This window comes from Zingiber officinale, chromosome 3B, assembly GCF_018446385.1.
Source record: "Zingiber officinale cultivar Zhangliang chromosome 3B, Zo_v1.1, whole genome shotgun sequence".
In the NCBI taxonomy this organism is placed as follows: domain Eukaryota; kingdom Viridiplantae; phylum Streptophyta; class Magnoliopsida; order Zingiberales; family Zingiberaceae; genus Zingiber; species Zingiber officinale.
Genome location: NC_055991.1, coordinates 40,276,052 through 40,294,133, shown reverse-complemented (window position 1 = coordinate 40,294,133; position 18,082 = coordinate 40,276,052).

Below are 18,082 nucleotides of genomic sequence, written 5' to 3'. Positions count from 1 at the left end.
TATAGTGCAATCACAACAGGAGGGAGCCCTGGTCGATAGGAGCATGTAGATCCAGATGTATAATAATCACTATCAACTGGCTCCGACTACAAGGGAGCAATGGTCGTCAAACTAGCTCATACCATACCGCAGCAATGACCGTTAAACTAGCTCATACCGTAAAGGGAGCAATGGTCATCAAACTAGCTCATACCATATAGGAGCAATGGTCGTCAAGCTAGTGTTTGTGCGGTTAGCACTAACGGTCTAACTCAGATTTTAATGAATGACAAAGTAGGTTAAGTTAGTTTTGTTGTGATCTAACACTTTGACGAAGTGTATATGAGAAGTCCAGATAGGTTGATGGGCTGACCTAATATCTAGCATGAAGCCCAGCTAGGTCGACGGGCTGACCTGATAGTTGGCATGAAGCCCAGCTACGTCGACGGGTTGACCAGATAGTTGGCATGAAGCCCAAGTAGGTCGACGGGCACGAAGTCTAAACTGGTCGACGGGCTGACTAGATGTTTGGCACGAAGTCTAGCTAGGTTGACGGGCCGACCGGATAGTTGGCATAAAGTCCAGATGGGTCGATGAGCTGACCGGATGTCTAGTAAAGCGATAAGTTAAGGTAAGTCATTGGAGGAGAGTGACTTGGTGAGGACGTGTTCCCCGTGTGAGGAAATAGTAGGTGTCGATCCAACTTAGGCTCTCAAATGAATTATCCACTTTCACCTGTTGACCCTTATACTATGTCACGGATTCCGAAACTAGGAAAGTTTGTCGTGCGAAAAATTTTCCATAAACAATGGATTATTAATCCTTTACATAGTTTACTTCGTATCGAATAATAGACTGATGAATTCATAAATTTATCTATGATTGATTTGTTCTATTTTTAATTCACCTAAAATCAGGTAGAACGCCTTCTCGTCCGATTGTTGCGTGCATCACTGCCCTCAACCATGCATGCCTCCGATAGCTCTGACGGCTCTACACAACTGGCCTCGCACGGCCACTAATGCTCGTTGCGAGCGATGGACGTCCACGAACGACCACTCGCGAGTGGTTGGCATCCTTGCACAGTAGCTCACGAGCGGCTGGCATCCCTCAACCATGGTAGTTCATCATTTTTCCATCTTTAATCAGTGATCGCTGCGATACAGGGGTAATCAGGAGAGGTCACATGGCTAAAGAAGTCAATAACCTTACTAATGTGACACTCAAAAGTCAACAATAAAAGTGCTTTGGTCCTAATCACTATTAACTCCCGACTCCTGACTACCAACTCTTAATTTGGATTTCGAACCCTTCCTGACTAAACCGAAACGACCCTAGCTATCAAGAATTAAAGAGATAAATTGTTATTTATTGAAGACATGGACAACGTCGTTATCGTGAGAAAGTTAAAAAACACAGCTATTCACTCTGAAATAAAATGGACAGTAATGATCATTTATTTCTAAAAATATGGTAATGATCACAAGAAACAAAGGATAAAAGGAGAACATGGTGAATATTCATAACCTAATGAAAGGTAGTCGACCCTAATAAGAAAAGGTACATGTACATAATGTATCAAACCCTAATTCATTTACATATCTTTCATCTATACTTTGAAGACTTATATAAGCGTTGGAGTGATTACGTCAGGAAACCCCCTGGTCATCATTCTAACCTCATATTCCTGATGTGTTTCCTTCTCAAGCCCCTTGTAGAAGTTTCATAAGACCACGTAGTCAGGTGATTAATATGATAGTCAACCTCAGCATACAATCACTAGTTAGTTGACCATCGACGTTCTCAGGTAGGATCAAATTGTCATTGTCTGTAGGAACTCTAAGTTAAAAACTGAACTGAGACGTTATAAGATAGACGATACTAGAAGACCCAAAGTTGAGGATATTGAGATATCAAATGTCATCACCATGGCTACAAAAGACTTCAATAAATTATTTGTAGTCACAGTTGTTAGAGTGTATACTAAAAGCCTAGCTTTTGGTATAAACATTTATCTAGAAATAAGAATCACATTGGTCAAATGTCTACATTTATGATAAATGTAGTTGTTCAATTAATTTATATTGTAGATAACATGGTGTGTGGTGTCACACACAGAAGATCATGTTATCAGTTTCCTTATAAATTATAAACAGTAGCTCACGACTAAAATGGAAAGGGACAAACCATTGGAAGGTCGTAGTGTAATTATGTATTAGTTTATCTTGACTATATAATTACACTAGTACACTCAGAGTGTATTGAGTAGGACCATTAGAGGTCGTTTCTTTTATACTGACTTTATAAAGAAACAAAGACCTCAGTTATTATGGAAGTGTGTGCTCTTAATCCTAATATAATAACAAGCACATATGTTTGATATTTATTTCTTTAATTTATCAATGGGTGAGATTTAGTTCGATAAATCAATAAACCCGATAAGTTGGGAAATGGTATCACTTATAGTGTGTTGTTGATTATAGAAGGAAACTGTGTCCTAGAGATACTAGGTTGATAATGTCCCCAAGAGGAGCTCATAAGGATTGTCATGTTAAACCCTGCAGGTGGACTTAGTCCGACATGACGATAAGGTTGAGTGGTACTACTCTTGGACTTAGATATTAATTAAATGAGTTGTCAGTAACTCACTTAATTAGTGGACATTTGATATCTTAAACACAGGGAGACTAACACACTCATAATAAGAAGGAGCCCAAAATGTAATTTGGGATTGGTGCGGTAGTTCAATAATAGTTCTCTAGTGGAATGAATTATTATTGATAAAATTAAGTTGTGTGTTCGGGGCGAACACGGGATGCTTAATTTTATCGGGAGACCAAAACCAATTCCTCCTCTCGGTCCCTATCGTAGCCTCTAGTATATAGAGATTTATACCCACCGCATACCACCTTCTTACCCATCTAATGGGGCCGGCCAAGCTAGCTTGGAACCCAAGCTAGGCCGCCAAGACCAAGTGGATGAGTTAAGTTGGTGGCCAAAGCTTGGGTCCCAAGCTTGGGTGGCAACCACTAGAATATTAAAAGGATTTTATTAAAATGATTTCTTATGTGGATATCATGTTTTAAAGAGAGTTTAAAATTAAAATTTCCTTTATAGCTTTCTACAAAAGATTAAGAGAAGAGATTAACCTCTTTCCTTATTTGTAGTTTAAAAGGATGGTTTTAATTTTTGGTAAAAACTTTCCTTATTTGTAAATCATCTACATGTTTAAAAGAGAGTTTAAAATTTGAAATCTTTCCTTATTTGTTGATTAAAGGAGGATTTTAAATTTTAAGAAAACTTTCCTTTTAAATCATGTTCATGATTTAAAAGAAAGTTTAAAAATTAAATATTCTTTTTTATAAGTTTCTACAAGAGATTAAGAAAAGATTTGATATCTTTCCTTATTTGTAGATTAAAAGAGATTTTAATTTTTAGAGATAACTTTCTTTTTATCCACATGTTTAAAAGAAAGATTTTAATTTATTAAATTTCCTTTTTATAAACCAATCATGAAGGGATAAAAATTATTGAGAAATTTTTATAAATTTCCGGAAGCAAATAAGGAAGTTTTAATTGATGTTTAAAATTTTATTTGCTTGGAAATTCTATGGTGTGGCCGGCCATTATAAAATTGAGAAAGGAAATTATTTTTAATTAAATAAATTTTCCTTTTCAATGGCAAAAGAATTAAGGAAGTTTTTATTAAAATTTCCTTATTTGCCAAGATCAAGGATTATAAAAGAGGGGGTAGAGGAGGCTTCATAGCTAACGAATCTATTCTATTTTTCTCTCCCTCTTTTCTTCTTCTTGTGGCCGGCCCTAGCCTTTCTCCCTTCTTCTCTTTTGGTGGCCGAACCATACATCTCTTGGAGCTCTTGTTGGTGGCCGGACCTAGGAAGGAGAAGAAGAAGAGGAGGAAGCCTCATCTTGAAGATCCCTTGGAGTATTGGTGGTGATCAAGTTCTTCTTCCTTGGAGGTGGTTCTTCTTGTGGCCGAACCTTGCTTGGAGAAGAAGAAGGTGCGTGGTGGTTCTCGTTTCGGAAGATCGTCGCCCACACGACGTCCGGGATAAGAAGAGGAATACGGTAGAAGATCAAGAGGTTTTTCTAAAAGGTATAACTAGTAATTTTTCTTTCCGCATCATACTAGTTATTTTGGAAATAATACCAAATACAAGAGGCTTACGTTCTAGAATTTCGAATATGGTTTTTCAAAGTTGTGTTCTTTTGTTTCTTTCTTTTCCTTGTGATTTGATTGTTCTCTTTGGTTAACCTAAAGTTATTTTAGGAAATTAAATATTAGCTTTCTATTAAAGGTTTTGTCTAGTCGGTGGTGGTTGCTCCCATATCCAAGAAGGCCATGTGCCTCGCCACGTCAGTACTGGGAACCTTTTATGGAAATTAATATTTAATGGAATTAATAACTTAAGGAGACTTGGGTCGAACGTGTTAAGTTCCGCAGGAGATCCAAGTCAAAACCTAAAAGAACAAATAGATTAAGTTTTGGATCAAACGTGTTAAGTTCCGTAGGCGATCCAAAATTTAATTTAAAAGAACACATGGTAGCTAGGAAAAGGTTCAGACCTTTGTACAAAATTTTTGTACAGTGGAACCTATAGGTTTTCCGAGTAGCAACCAACAATTGGTATCAGAGCTAGGGTTTTGCCTCTATGTATTTGGTATTAGTTTAATTATGCACATGTCATACATAATTTAGGCAGGTTAATAGTAGGATGTGCTAACTTTGTGGATGCAGGATCCAACTATTATGGCTTATAGTTATTATGTGTGTGATTGGACCTTGGACATGTCAAGGGCATTTTATTGTGTGTGCATGATTGTATTATAAAATACAGCTGTATTTAGTTTTATTAGGATTTTATTTTGATCTAGATACATGTACATTCCTTTTATGGAATATAGGATCAAAATGTAAAATTCTATTTATGTCATGGATCTAATCTTGCAAAGCGTGGAACCTTCCGAGGACCAGAGGCGCAGCGGAACTAGCAAGATGGATGCGAAAGCTAGACCCGATAGCGGTGGCCAAATATGGCAGTGACTTGGGATGACAACACACGGAGGACAACTAGAGATAAAAGCCATAATAGTTGAAAATTAGATTTTCTATTTATTGCTTTTATATTGTCGTGTGCATGTTGGTTTACATATTTAGTAGGCTAGCATAGTTAAAATTCCTCATTTATAAATAACTAAGTGGGAGAGGGATTTTAAGTAAATCCCATGGTCTCCATTATTGGTTTGTAAGTGATGCAAACAAGCTTGCGTTTCTTGGTGTGGCCGTCCATCATCATCATCATCTCACTGACTTCCATTTTGGATGACTGGAATTAATTAAAGGCGTGTGATCTTCCCCAACGGAAGGGGCATAATCTTATTAATGGACTTAGTGTCAAGTAATGGTATACACTTAGACACATCTAATAGTATCCTCCCATCGAGTCACTGCTATTATTTGTGTGACCAAATGAAACCAACTATTAATTTGTCATAAAACTAGGTTGACAAGATAATAAAATTAAAGGGTTAAAACCCCTCTTACAAATGATTGATTTTGTATCGTCCACACTAATGTGGCATACAAAATTAACGGTGTTTGAGATAATTTTATTTGTCATAAAGATACGTTGACAAGATAGTTAATGGGTAAAACCCTCCTTTACAAATGTTGAATTTGTATCGTCCACACTAACGTGGCATGCAAAATTCACGGTGTTTGAGGTGTTGGTAAATTTAAATAATATTGTTTGAGGAATCAATGTTATTTTAAATTCAAAGAGTTTGACCAAATATTTGATCAAAGACAGATCAACTATTAATTTTATTCATAAAGTAAAGTTGACGAGATAATAAAATTAATGAATAAAATCTCCTCTTGATTTTGTATACACAAAATTCATGGAGATTTTAAGGAGTTGATCTTGACCAAATATTTTGTGATTCTTAGGATGTTTGTCAATCCTAGTAGTCATACTATAGAAAAGACTTAGTAGTCCCAATTGTAATGATTGGAAATAGGACTTGGACATTAAGGTAGACTGCCTTCTTAGAACTAAGAACAATTTAGGTGTATTTAATTCATTAGTTGAAACATGTCTAGTGGTGTTATCTACCGGAACCTGGAGTGTAGATACAAGATGCCATTAATCATGTCTGCAATTCATTGCAGGGTTCCAGAAACCCGACAACTAAATGAAAGGAAAATCACCGTCCACATGGGCACTACTGTAAAAGTGGTAGCTGTTGCAATGGGAGATGTTTATCCTTTGATAAGAATAAAATATGGATTTTAAGTAATTGTCTTTACGTACCAAGTTTAGAAAGAACCGACTTCGGTTTCTAAACTATTATAGATATTATGTCTATTTTGATAACAAAGTTGTTATCAAGAAAATAGGAAAGTTATCTATTCGGTATGATGGTTGACAATTTATAATCCAATAAACTCCCACGATGCAACAAATGGAAATTAGTAACACATCTTCTAATTTTAAGAGAAAGCAACCTTCGGAAATGAACCAATTATATCTTTGGCATCTAAAGCTAGGTTATACTTGAGTAGGATTCATTGGTAGCTGATGAACTTTTGGGTTCATTGGTAGTGGAAATCTTTCCAACCTACGAGTCTTATTTGGAAGGAAAATAACCAAGAAGCTTTTAAGTCCAAGGGGTATGGAGTCAAAGATATGTTGAAAACGGTTCATTCTGATTTGTGTGATCCTATGACTATCCAGACAAGAGGTAGTATTGAATATTTTGTCCATTTAATAGACAACTATTCAAGATACAAATAAATTTACTTAATGTACCGCAAGACTAAGTACTTTGATTAGTTCAAAGAGTACAAGGCTGATGCGGAGAAACGTCAAAGTAAAAGACACTACGGTGAGATCGTAGTGGCAAGTACCTCTTGGGAGAATTTAGGAGTCACTTATCAAAAGTAGGGATTCAATCCCAACTAACTACACCTGGTACACCCCTACAGAATGGTGTAGAAAAAGGAAGGTATAAAGCTCTTATAGAATAATTAGATCGATGATGAGTTATTACCAAATTTGTTTTAAGGATAAACTCTGAAAACGAAAGTGAACATAGTACCTTCCAAGATAGAACTCTCTACTCATATAGAATTGCTGAATAGGTGAAAACCTATTTTGAAGCATATTCGGATTCGGGTAATCCAGCACATATGAGAGACAATGATAAGTTGGATAGGAGTCCACTTGTTTGTAAGTTATCCTAGATAAACAAAAGTAGGTTTATAGTCTTAAAAATCAGAAAGTCATTGTTAGCAACAATGACTGATTTTTTAAAAAAAAAGGACTATATAATGAACCACGTGCTCATAAGTAAATTTGTTCTTAAGGAAATAATAGAGGACATATCTAACCTAGTACCAACTGTACAAGATAAGATACCACAAGAAAACTGCAACACGTATCACAAATGATACACAATTGCAGAAAGTGCCTTGTCGTAGTGGGAGGGTTGTTAGGCAACCTAAATAGGTCATGTTTTGGGAGAGTTTTTGGACTCGATCCCTGAAGGACATAAACCTGATCTCCGGACATATGATAAAGCACTCCAAGATAAATATGCAGCATCTTGGCAAAGAGTAATGAATAATAGAATTAGAATATATGTATTCTAATAAAATCTGGAAGCTTGTAGAACCACCAAGTGGTGTAAAAGCCTTTGGGTGTAAAAGGTCTATAATAGGAAAAGAGGGATAGACAGGAAGGTAGAAACCTTCAAAGCAAGGCTAGATGAAAAAGGAAACTTTTTCACTGGTAGCCATGCTTAAGTCTATTCGGATTCTTTTATCTATTTGGCAAGTGGATGTCAAGACAACATTCCTTAATGGAAGTCTTGAAGAAAACATCTATATAAAGCAACCAGAAGGGTTCATTGCAAAGGGCTAAGAGCATCTTGTGTGCAAGCTCAATCAGTCTATGGACTGAGGCAAAGCTTCAAGGTCTTGGAACATCCGGTTTATCAAAGTAATCCAGATCTATGGATTTAGTAACCGGATAAGTCTTGTGTATACAAAAGATGTGATAGAAACGTGGTGATATTTCTTGTACTATACTTAGATAACATTTTTGGTAGTTGGAAACAATATCAAAATGTTGTCAGAAGTAAGGGTATGGTTGTCCAAACAATTTGATATAAAGGACTTGGGAGAATGTATATATTCTTGAGATCAAAGTAATAAGGGATCGCAAGAAAAGAATATTTTACTTATCCCAAGCTTCATACATCGAAAAAAAAAAAAAAAAAAAAAAAATTCTTGCTCGTTTTAAGCATACAAAACTCCAAGAAAGGTTTCTTACCTTTTCAGGATGGAGTAACTTTATCTAAAGATATGTCTCTGTAGACATCAAAGGAGATAAAGGAAATAAAGGCAGTTCTTTATGCTACGGCTGTTGGAAGCCTAATGTATGCTATGCACGAGATCAGAAATCTGTTTTGCCAAGGGCATAGTTAGCAGATATCAAAGTAATCCTGGACAAGGACAGTGGACTGCAATAAAGCATATATTAAAGTACCTTAGAGGCGCTAGAGATTATATGCTAGCTTACAAGGCAGTTAATTTGGTCCCTGTGGGTTGCACGGATTTTGACTTCCAATCGGATAGGGACAATAATAAATCAAGCTCGGGGTTTTGTGTTTACTTTAGGAGGTAAAGTCATAACTATGGAAGAGTGATAAGCATAGGTGTTTTTCTGGACTCCACCATAGAAGCTTAGTATATGGCAAACCTCTGAGGTAGCCATAAAAGCTGAATGACTCAATAACCTCAAGATAGACTTAGATATGATTTCTGGTTTGTCCAAAGATTATTACAATTTATTGTAATAATGTTGGTGCAGTAGCAAACTCGAAGAAACCATAAGTCTATTAAGACAAGTAAACACAATAGAGCGCAAGTACCACCCAATACAAGAAATTGTATAAACGAGGAGAAGTTGTTGCCGCCTAGATTGCATCAGGTGATGACCTATAGATCCTTTCACTAAGGTCCTTAAGGCAAGAGCTTTTGATGGGCATGTTGAAGGGTTGGGAATCAGATGTATGGCAGCTGATATGGCAGCTTAGTCTTTTAGTATAAGTGGGAGATTGTTAGAGTGTATACTAAAAGCCTAGCTTTTGGTATAAACATTTATCTAGAAATAAGAATCACATTGGTCAAATGTCTACATTTATGATAAATGTAGTTGTTCAATTAATTTATATTGTAGATAACATGGTGTGTGGTGTCACACACAGAAGATCATGTTATCAGTTTCCTTATAAATTATAAACAGTAGCTCACGACTAAAATGGAAAGGGACAAACCATTGGAAGGTCGTAGTGTAATTATGTATTAGTTTATCTTGACTATATAATTACACTAGTACACTCAGAGTGTATTGAGTAGGACCATTAGAGGTCGTTTCTTTTATACTGACTTTATAAAGAAACAAAGACCTCAGTTATTATGGAAGTGTGTGCTCTTAATCCTAATATAATAACAAGCACATATGTTTGATATTTATTTCTTTAATTTATCAATGGGTGAGATTTAGTTCGATAAATCAATAAACCCGATAAGTTGGGAAATGGTATCACTTATAGTGTGTGTTGTTGATTATAGAAGGAAACTGTGTCCTAGAGATACTAGGTTGATAATGTCCCCAAGAGGAGCTCATAAGGATTGTCATGTTAAACCCTGCAGGTGGACTTAGTCCGACATGACGATAAGGTTGAGTGGTACTACTCTTGGACTTAGATATTAATTAAATGAGTTGTCAGTAACTCACTTAATTAGTGGACATTTGATATCTTAAACACAGGGAGACTAACACACTCATAATAAGAAGGAGCCCAAAATGTAATTTGGGATTGGTGCGGTAGTTCAATAATAGTTCTCTAGTGGAATGAATTATTATTGATAAAATTAAGTTGTGTGTTAACACGGGATGCTTAATTTTATCGGGAGACCAAAACCAATTCCTCCTCTCGGTCCCTATCGTAGCCTCTAGTATATAGAGATTTATACCCACCGCATACCCACCTTCTTACCCATCCAATGGGGCCGGCCAAGCTAGCTTGGAACCCAAGCTAGGGCCGGCCAAGACCAAGTGGATGAGTTAAGTTGGTGGCCGGCCAAAGCTTGGGTCCCAAGCTTAGGTGGCCGGCCACTAGAATATTAAAAAGGATTTTTATTAAAATGATTTCTTATGTGGATATCATGTTTTTAAAAGAGAGTTTAAAAATTAAAAATTTCCTTTTATAGCTTTCTACAAAAGATTAAGAGAAGAGATTAACCTCTTTCCTTATTTGTAGTTTAAAAGGATGGTTTTAATTTTTGGTAAAAACTTTCCTTATTTGTAAATCATCTACATGTTTAAAAGAGAGTTTAAAATTTGAAATCTTTCCTTATTTGTTGATTAAAGGAGGATTTTAAATTTTAAGAAAACTTTCCTTTTTAAATCATGTTCATGATTTAAAAGAAAGTTTAAAAATTAAATATTCTTTTTTATAAGTTTCTACAAGAGATTAAGAAAAGATTTGATATCTTTCCTTATTTGTAGATTAAAAGAGATTTTAATTTTTAGAGATAACTTTCTTTTTATCCACATGTTTAAAAGAAAGATTTTAATTTATTAAATTTCCTTTTTATAAACCAATCATGAAGGGATAAAAATTATTGAGAAATTTTTATAAATTTCCGGAAGCAAATAAGGAAGTTTTAATTGATGTTTAAAATTTTATTTGCTTGGAAATTCTATGGTGTGGCCGGCCATTATAAAATTGAGAAAGGAAATTATTTTTAATTAAATAAATTTTCCTTTTCAATGGCAAAAGAATTAAGGAAGTTTTTATTAAAATTTCCTTATTTGCCAAGATCAAGGATTATAAAAGAGGGGGTAGAGGAGGCTTCATAGCTAACGAATCTATTCTATTTTTCTCTCCCTCTTTTCTTCTTCTTGTGGCCGGCCCTAGCCTTTCTCCCTTCTTCTCTTTTGGTGGCCGAACCATACATCTCTTGGAGCTCTTGTTGGTGGCCGGACCTAGGAAGGAGAAGAAGAAGAGGAGGAAGCCTCATCTTGAAGATCCCTTGGAGTATTGGTGGTGATCAAGTTCTTCTTCCTTGGAGGTGGTTCTTCTTGTGGCCGAACCTTGCTTGGAGAAGAAGAAGGTGCGTGGTGGTTCTCGTTTCGGAAGATCGTCGCCCACACGACGTCCGGGATAAGAAGAGGAATACGGTAGAAGATCAAGAGGTTTTTCTAAAAGGTATAACTAGTAATTTTTCTTTCCGCATCATACTAGTTATTTTTGGAAATAATACCAAATACAAGAGGCTTACGTTCTAGTGTTTCGAATATGGTTTTTCGAAGTTGTGTTCTTGGTTTCTTTCTTTTCCTTGTGATTTGATTGTTCTCTTTGGTTAACCTAAAGTTATTTTAGGAAATTAAATATTAGCTTTCTATTAAAGGTTTTGTCTAGTCGGTGGTGGTTGCTCCCATATCCAAGAAGGCCATGTGCCTCGCCACGTCAGTACTGGGAACCTTTTATGGAAATTAATATTTAATGGAATTAATAACTTAAGGAGACTTGGGTCGAACGTGTTAAGTTCCGCAGGAGATCCAAGTCAAAACCTAAAAGAACAAATAGATTAAGTTTTGGATCAAACGTGTTAAGTTCCGCAGGCGATCCAAAATTTAATTTAAAAGAACACATGGTAGCTAGGAAAAGGTTCAGACCTTTGTACAAAATTTTTGTACAGTGGAACCTATAGGTTTTCCGAGTAGCAACCAACAACAGTGTCACGCCCCAAGGGTAAGGTTGTCCGACGAAAATCGGACAGCATCTCCCCTATAGCAGTGACAAATGAAACATGTATACAATGCCACAAAGCTACCCACAAGTTATCAACAGCCCACACGGCTAGAAGTAAACACAACCATGCAATTTATAAGCAGCTCACTCGGCTGGAAGTAAACACAACCATGCAATTGATAAACATCCTACACAGCTAAAAAAAACACAGCGGAAAACATAAGCAAAACATAAAAATAATACAACATAATAAACTGACTGCATGCCGGCATGACTAACACCACAATAAAACCCAAACCGAATAAAAGTGGCCAAAAGGCTCAAAACTATATACAAAACACATAACACAATACCAAAACCAAATACAAAGTACCAATAGCACAATACAAAATAGCATGGAAAACTGATCTCAGATGTGATGTGGGACTGGCAGGTAGGATCCTCCAAGTAACTCCTCCATCATCTACATGTTACCTAGCGAAAGAAAAATCAGTACAAGGGGTAATGAGTACGGATCACTCAGTGGGTAATATGAACATGGTAGTGAATGGACAAAAGTATAAGGCGATTAAAGATATACAGTCACAAGAGGGAAATAAGAATATGATCATATATATATTATATAACAAATATACATACCCATACCGGTCTAACATAAATAGTATAATGATCAATAACTCACTAGGGATTAGCAATAAACCTGCTCAAAACACCTGAGCTATATATATGACATTATACCCATGTATGATTAATAGTAATAGATCATCAAATGTGAGAGCATTGCTCCATCACAAGAATACATCATATGTGGGAGCAACGCTCCACCATAAGCAATCCATTGAATGCGGGAGAAACGCTCCACCACCAATAATCCATAATATGTGAGAGCAATGCTCCACCATGAACAATCTACAGTATGTGGGAGTAATGCTCTACCACAAACAATCCACAATATTGGGAGCAACGCTCCACCATAAACAATCCGCAATATGTGGGAACAACGCTCCACCACAAATAATCCACAATATGTGGCAGCAACGCTCCACCACAAACAATCCGTAAGTGACTAAGACATCTAGCTATCTAGCTAGGGACTGTGTGAGATCACTCTACCATAGATCACTATGGGCAGTCCAAAATATCAGGGTCCCTATCTACATAAGATCACTATACCACAGATCACAGTGGGTAGACAGGAAGTAACTATCTAGCTACGGGCTACGCAAGATCACTCTACCATAGATCACTATGGGTAGCCCAGGGTATAATAACTTAAGGATAAAACCATAACCAAACCATAATATATGGGAGCGACGCTCCACCACAAGAAATACAAGTGACCAAGACATCTAGCAATCTAACTAGGGACTGCACGAGATTACTCTACTACAAATCACTGTGGGCAGTCCGAAATATTAGGGTTCTTGTCTACGTGAGATCACTCTACCACAGATCATTGTGGGCAGACAGGAACTAGCTGTCTAGCTATGGGATGCGCGAGATCACTCTACCACATATCACTATGGGCAGCCTAGGAAACAACACTCACCGTATAGTGCAATCACAACAGGAGGGAGCCCTGGTCGATAGGAGCATGTAGATCCAGATGTATAATAATCACTATCAACTGGCTCCGACTACAAGGGAGCAATGGTCGTCAAACTAGCTCATACCATACCGCAGCAATGACCGTTAAACTAGCTCATACCGTAAAGGGAGCAATGGTCATCAAACTAGCTCATACCATATAGGAGCAATGGTCGTCAAGCTAGTGTTTGTGCGGTTAGCACTAACGGTCTAACTCAGGTTTTAATAAATGACAAAGTAGGTTAAGTTAGTTTTGTTGTGATCTAACACTTTGACGAAGTGTATATGAGAAGTCCAGATAGGTTGATGGGCTGACCTAATATCTGGCATGAAGCCCAGCTAGGTCGACGGGCTGACCTAATAGTTGGCATGAAGTCCAGCTACGTCGACGGGTTGACCAGATAGTTGGCATGAAGCCCAAGTAGGTCGACGGGCTGACCTGATAGCTGACACGAAGTCCAAACTGGTCGACGGGCTGACCTGATGTTTGGCACGAAGTCTAGCTAGGTTGACGGGCCGACCGGATAGTTGGCATAAAGTCCAGACGGGTCGATGGGCTGACCGGATGTCTAGTAAAGCGATAAGTTAAGGTAAGTCATTGGAGGAGAGTGACTTGGTGAGGACGTGTTCCCCGTTTGAGGAAATAGTAGGTGTCGATCCAACTTAGAACTATTTCAGAAATCTAAGTTAAGATCGTGACTAGATTCCGATCTCGGTGAGAGGAAGGGATCGGGGGCGGGTGAGGGAGGAATCGGGAGAGGAAGAGGGGTTTGGCGAGGATAAATAGGAAAAATGAACTTAGGGTTTTGCTTAATCAAACCCTAAGTATACTCCTCAATCAACTCCCGCTTTTGGATATTCCAAACAGGCTTTTCCCAAGTCTATAAATGCATCCCCTCCAAATACGTCATACGAACTCCGAAATTTTCTGAGAAAATTTCTCAGAAAATTTCTAAAAAATTTCTTATGGTTATTCGTCCTCTTTCGATATTTTTACAGTCCAAGTGATTCACCATAGCCTAGAAGTTTATCCAAAGAATGTCTATTTGTTAAGCTCAAAGCTAAATCTGAATCTAACACAAAGTTAAACCAAACCCTAAAAAAATGAACTTAACTTCATCTCATAAAAATTATAGGATTTCTTGATTGAAAATATAGATCGGGTGAGATGACTAAGGACTTCAAATCAAATCAAATCGAATCGAATCAAATCAAATCGAATCAAACCAAATCGAATTGAATTGAATCAAATCAAATCGAATCAATTAAAATTAAATTAAACAAAATTTCAAATTAAATTAAATTAAACTAAATCAAATTAAATTTAATTTAAAACTAAATTAAAATTTTAATTTCAAATTATTTAAAAAATTATTTAATCTTAAAAAATTATTTTTCAAAAAAATATTTTAAATTAAAAAATTAGTTTTCAAAAAAAAATATTTTAACTTAAAAAAATATTTTATTATTTTGATGTAAAATTATTTTAAAAATTTATTTTAACCAAAAAAATCATTTAAAAAAATAATTTCACTTAAATATTATTTTAAAAATTATTTTACCTTAAAAATTATTTTAAATATTAATCTAATATAAATATTATTTTAAAAATTAATTTAACTTAAATATTATTTTAAAAATTAATCTAATTTAAATATTATTTTAAAAATTAATTTAACATAAAATATTATTTTAAAATTAATTTAAATTAAATTAAATATTATTTTAAAATTATTTTACCTTAAAAATTTATTTCAACTTAAAAATTATTTTAACTTAAAAATTATTTTAATCTAAAAATTATTTTAACCTAAAAATTATTTTATTTTAAAAATTATTTTAACTTTAAATTATTTTACTTAAAAATTAATTTTAAAAACTATTTTAACATAAAAATTATTTAAAAAAATATTTTAACTTAAAAATTATTTTTAAACAAAATTATTTTAACATAAAGTTTTATTAAAAAATATTTTAAAAATTCTTTTAGACTAAAAATTATCTTAAAAAATTATTTTAACTTAAAAATTATTTTAATAAAAAATATTATTTTAAAATTAACTTAAAAATCTATTTTAAATTTAACTTAAAAGTCTATTTAAAAAATTATTTTAAAATTAACTTAAAAATCTATTTTAAAAATTATTATAAAATTAACTTAAAAATTTATTTGAAAAATAATTTAAAATTAAGTTATAAATCTATTTTAAAAATAACTTAAAATCTATTTTAAAATTAACTTAAAAATCTATTTTAAAAGTTATTTTAAAATTAAATTAAAAATCTATTTAAAAAATATTTAAAATTAACTTAAGAATATTTAAAATAAAGTTAAAAATCTATTTTAAAAATAACTTAAAATCTATTTTAAAATTAACTTAAAAATCTATTTTAAAAGTTATTTTAAAATTAAATTAAAAATCTATTTAAAAACTATTTAAAATTAACTTAAGAATATATTTAAAATTAAAAATTAAATTAAATTAAATTTAACTAATTAAATTTAACTAATTAAATTATGTTAAATTTAAAAATTAAATTAAAAATAAAAGTTAAAAGTTAAATTAATTTAAAAATCGAACTTTAAACTTAGAATAAAACTTAAACTTAAAATTAAACTTTAAAGTTAAATTAAAGTTAAATTTAAATTAAGTTAAACTTAAATTAAACCTAAAATTAAAATTAAAATTAAAATTAAAATTCTAAACCTAAACTTAAACTTAAACTTAAACTTAAAATTAAAATTCTAATCTATATTACTTAACTTAAATTTCAACTTAATTTAATAACTTGAAATTAATAACTTATTTAATTTACTTAATTCCTAATCTTAATTAAAAAAAATTAACCTAACCTACTTATCTCCTAACTTATTTAACATGTTTTAAAATTTAAATTAAGTTAAAAATCAAACTTTAAACTTAAAATTAAACTTAAACTTTAAAGCTAAATTAAAATTAAATTTAAATTAAGTTAAACTTACATTAAGCCTAAAATTAAAATTAAAATTAAAATTCTAAACCTAAACTGAAAATTAAAATTAAAATTAAAATTCTAATCTTTATCACTTAACTTAAATTTCAATTTAATTTAATAACTTGAAATTAATAACTTATTTAATTTACTTAATTCCTAATCTTAATTAAAAAAATTAACCTAACCTACTTATCTCCTAACTTATTTAACAAATTAATCTATTAAAAAATTATTTTTAAATTATTTTAAAACTATTTTAAAAATTATTTTTTAATCCTTTAAAAAATTATTTTAAAAACTTTTAAAATTTATTTTAAAAAATTATTTTAAAAGCTATTTTAAAAATCCTTTAAGAATTATTTTAAAAATATTTTATAAATTATTTAAAAAATTCTTTAAAATATTTTTTTTAAAATATTTTAAAAGTTATTTTAAAAAGGCCTTTAAAAAAAAATCCTTGTTGCTAACAAAGATAACCTGAAAGTGCTAAGTAAAGGGGGAGAAAGGACCTTAAACATATGTTGCACATTATAACATACTCGAACCCTAGTATAAATTAAGAGGGAGTAATAAATTCAGGGGGAATATCAAATTTAGGAGGAATATCAAATATTTTTAAAAGGTTTATTTCAAAAATAATGTCAGATTCAGGGGGAGAATTAATTCAAATCAGTTTCATACTTAGTAAAACTATTTGTAACAAAATTATTTTCTCTTCTTTGAAAACATTTTACAAAATCATTTTTGAAAAGTGTTTTTTATTTCCTTGAAAATACTTTAGCAAAATTATTTTAAAATTGCTTTAATTTTTCAAAATTATTTTTTAAAATTATTTTGAAACTTGCTTTAATTTTGCAAACTTATTTTTGAAAATTACTTTAACTTACAAAAATAAGTTAACTTACAAAGTTAGTAGGTTTTTGTCTTAATATTTTGCAAAAATCACTTTTGAAAATATTTTTCAAGTTAACTTAAAAACTAAGCTATGTTGATAATTATGAAAATTTAGTAAGTTTTTTATTGTTCAAAAGTTATCTTTCAAAACTAAGTGCATGTTGAAAATTATTTCTGATATAAAAAATTGAAAGCTTATGCTTTTTTTAACTTCCCCCAGTAAATCTAAAAATTTTCTGTTATCAAAGTTTTTCTTTCTTTACTTTGCCATTTTTTTTTTATCTATGCTTGCTATTTTTGATGAATGCTAAAGGAGGAGGGTTAGGTGGTTTAAGTTAGTTAGCAACAAAATACCAAATACAAAACAAGACTAACTTAAAAACCATGTCATTTCTTATGTTTTGCATATTTTTTTCACTAACTTAACCCAGGTTGTCATTGCATCAAAAAGAGGGAGATTGTTGGTGCGGTTAGCACTAACGGTCTAACTCAGATTTTGATGAATGACAAAATAGGTTAAGTTAGTTTCGTTGTGATCTAACACTTTGACGATGTATGTAGGAGAAGTCCAGATAAGTAGATGGGTTGACCTGATATTTGGCACGAAGCCCAACTAGGTCGATGGCTGACCTGATAGCTGGCACGAAGCCCAGCTAGGTCGACGGGTTGACCTGATAGTTGGCACGAAGTCTACCTAGGTCGACAGGCTGACCTGATAGCTGACACAAAGCCCAGCTAGGTTGACGGGCTGACCTGATAGCTGACATGAAGTCCAGATTGGTCGACAGGCTGACCG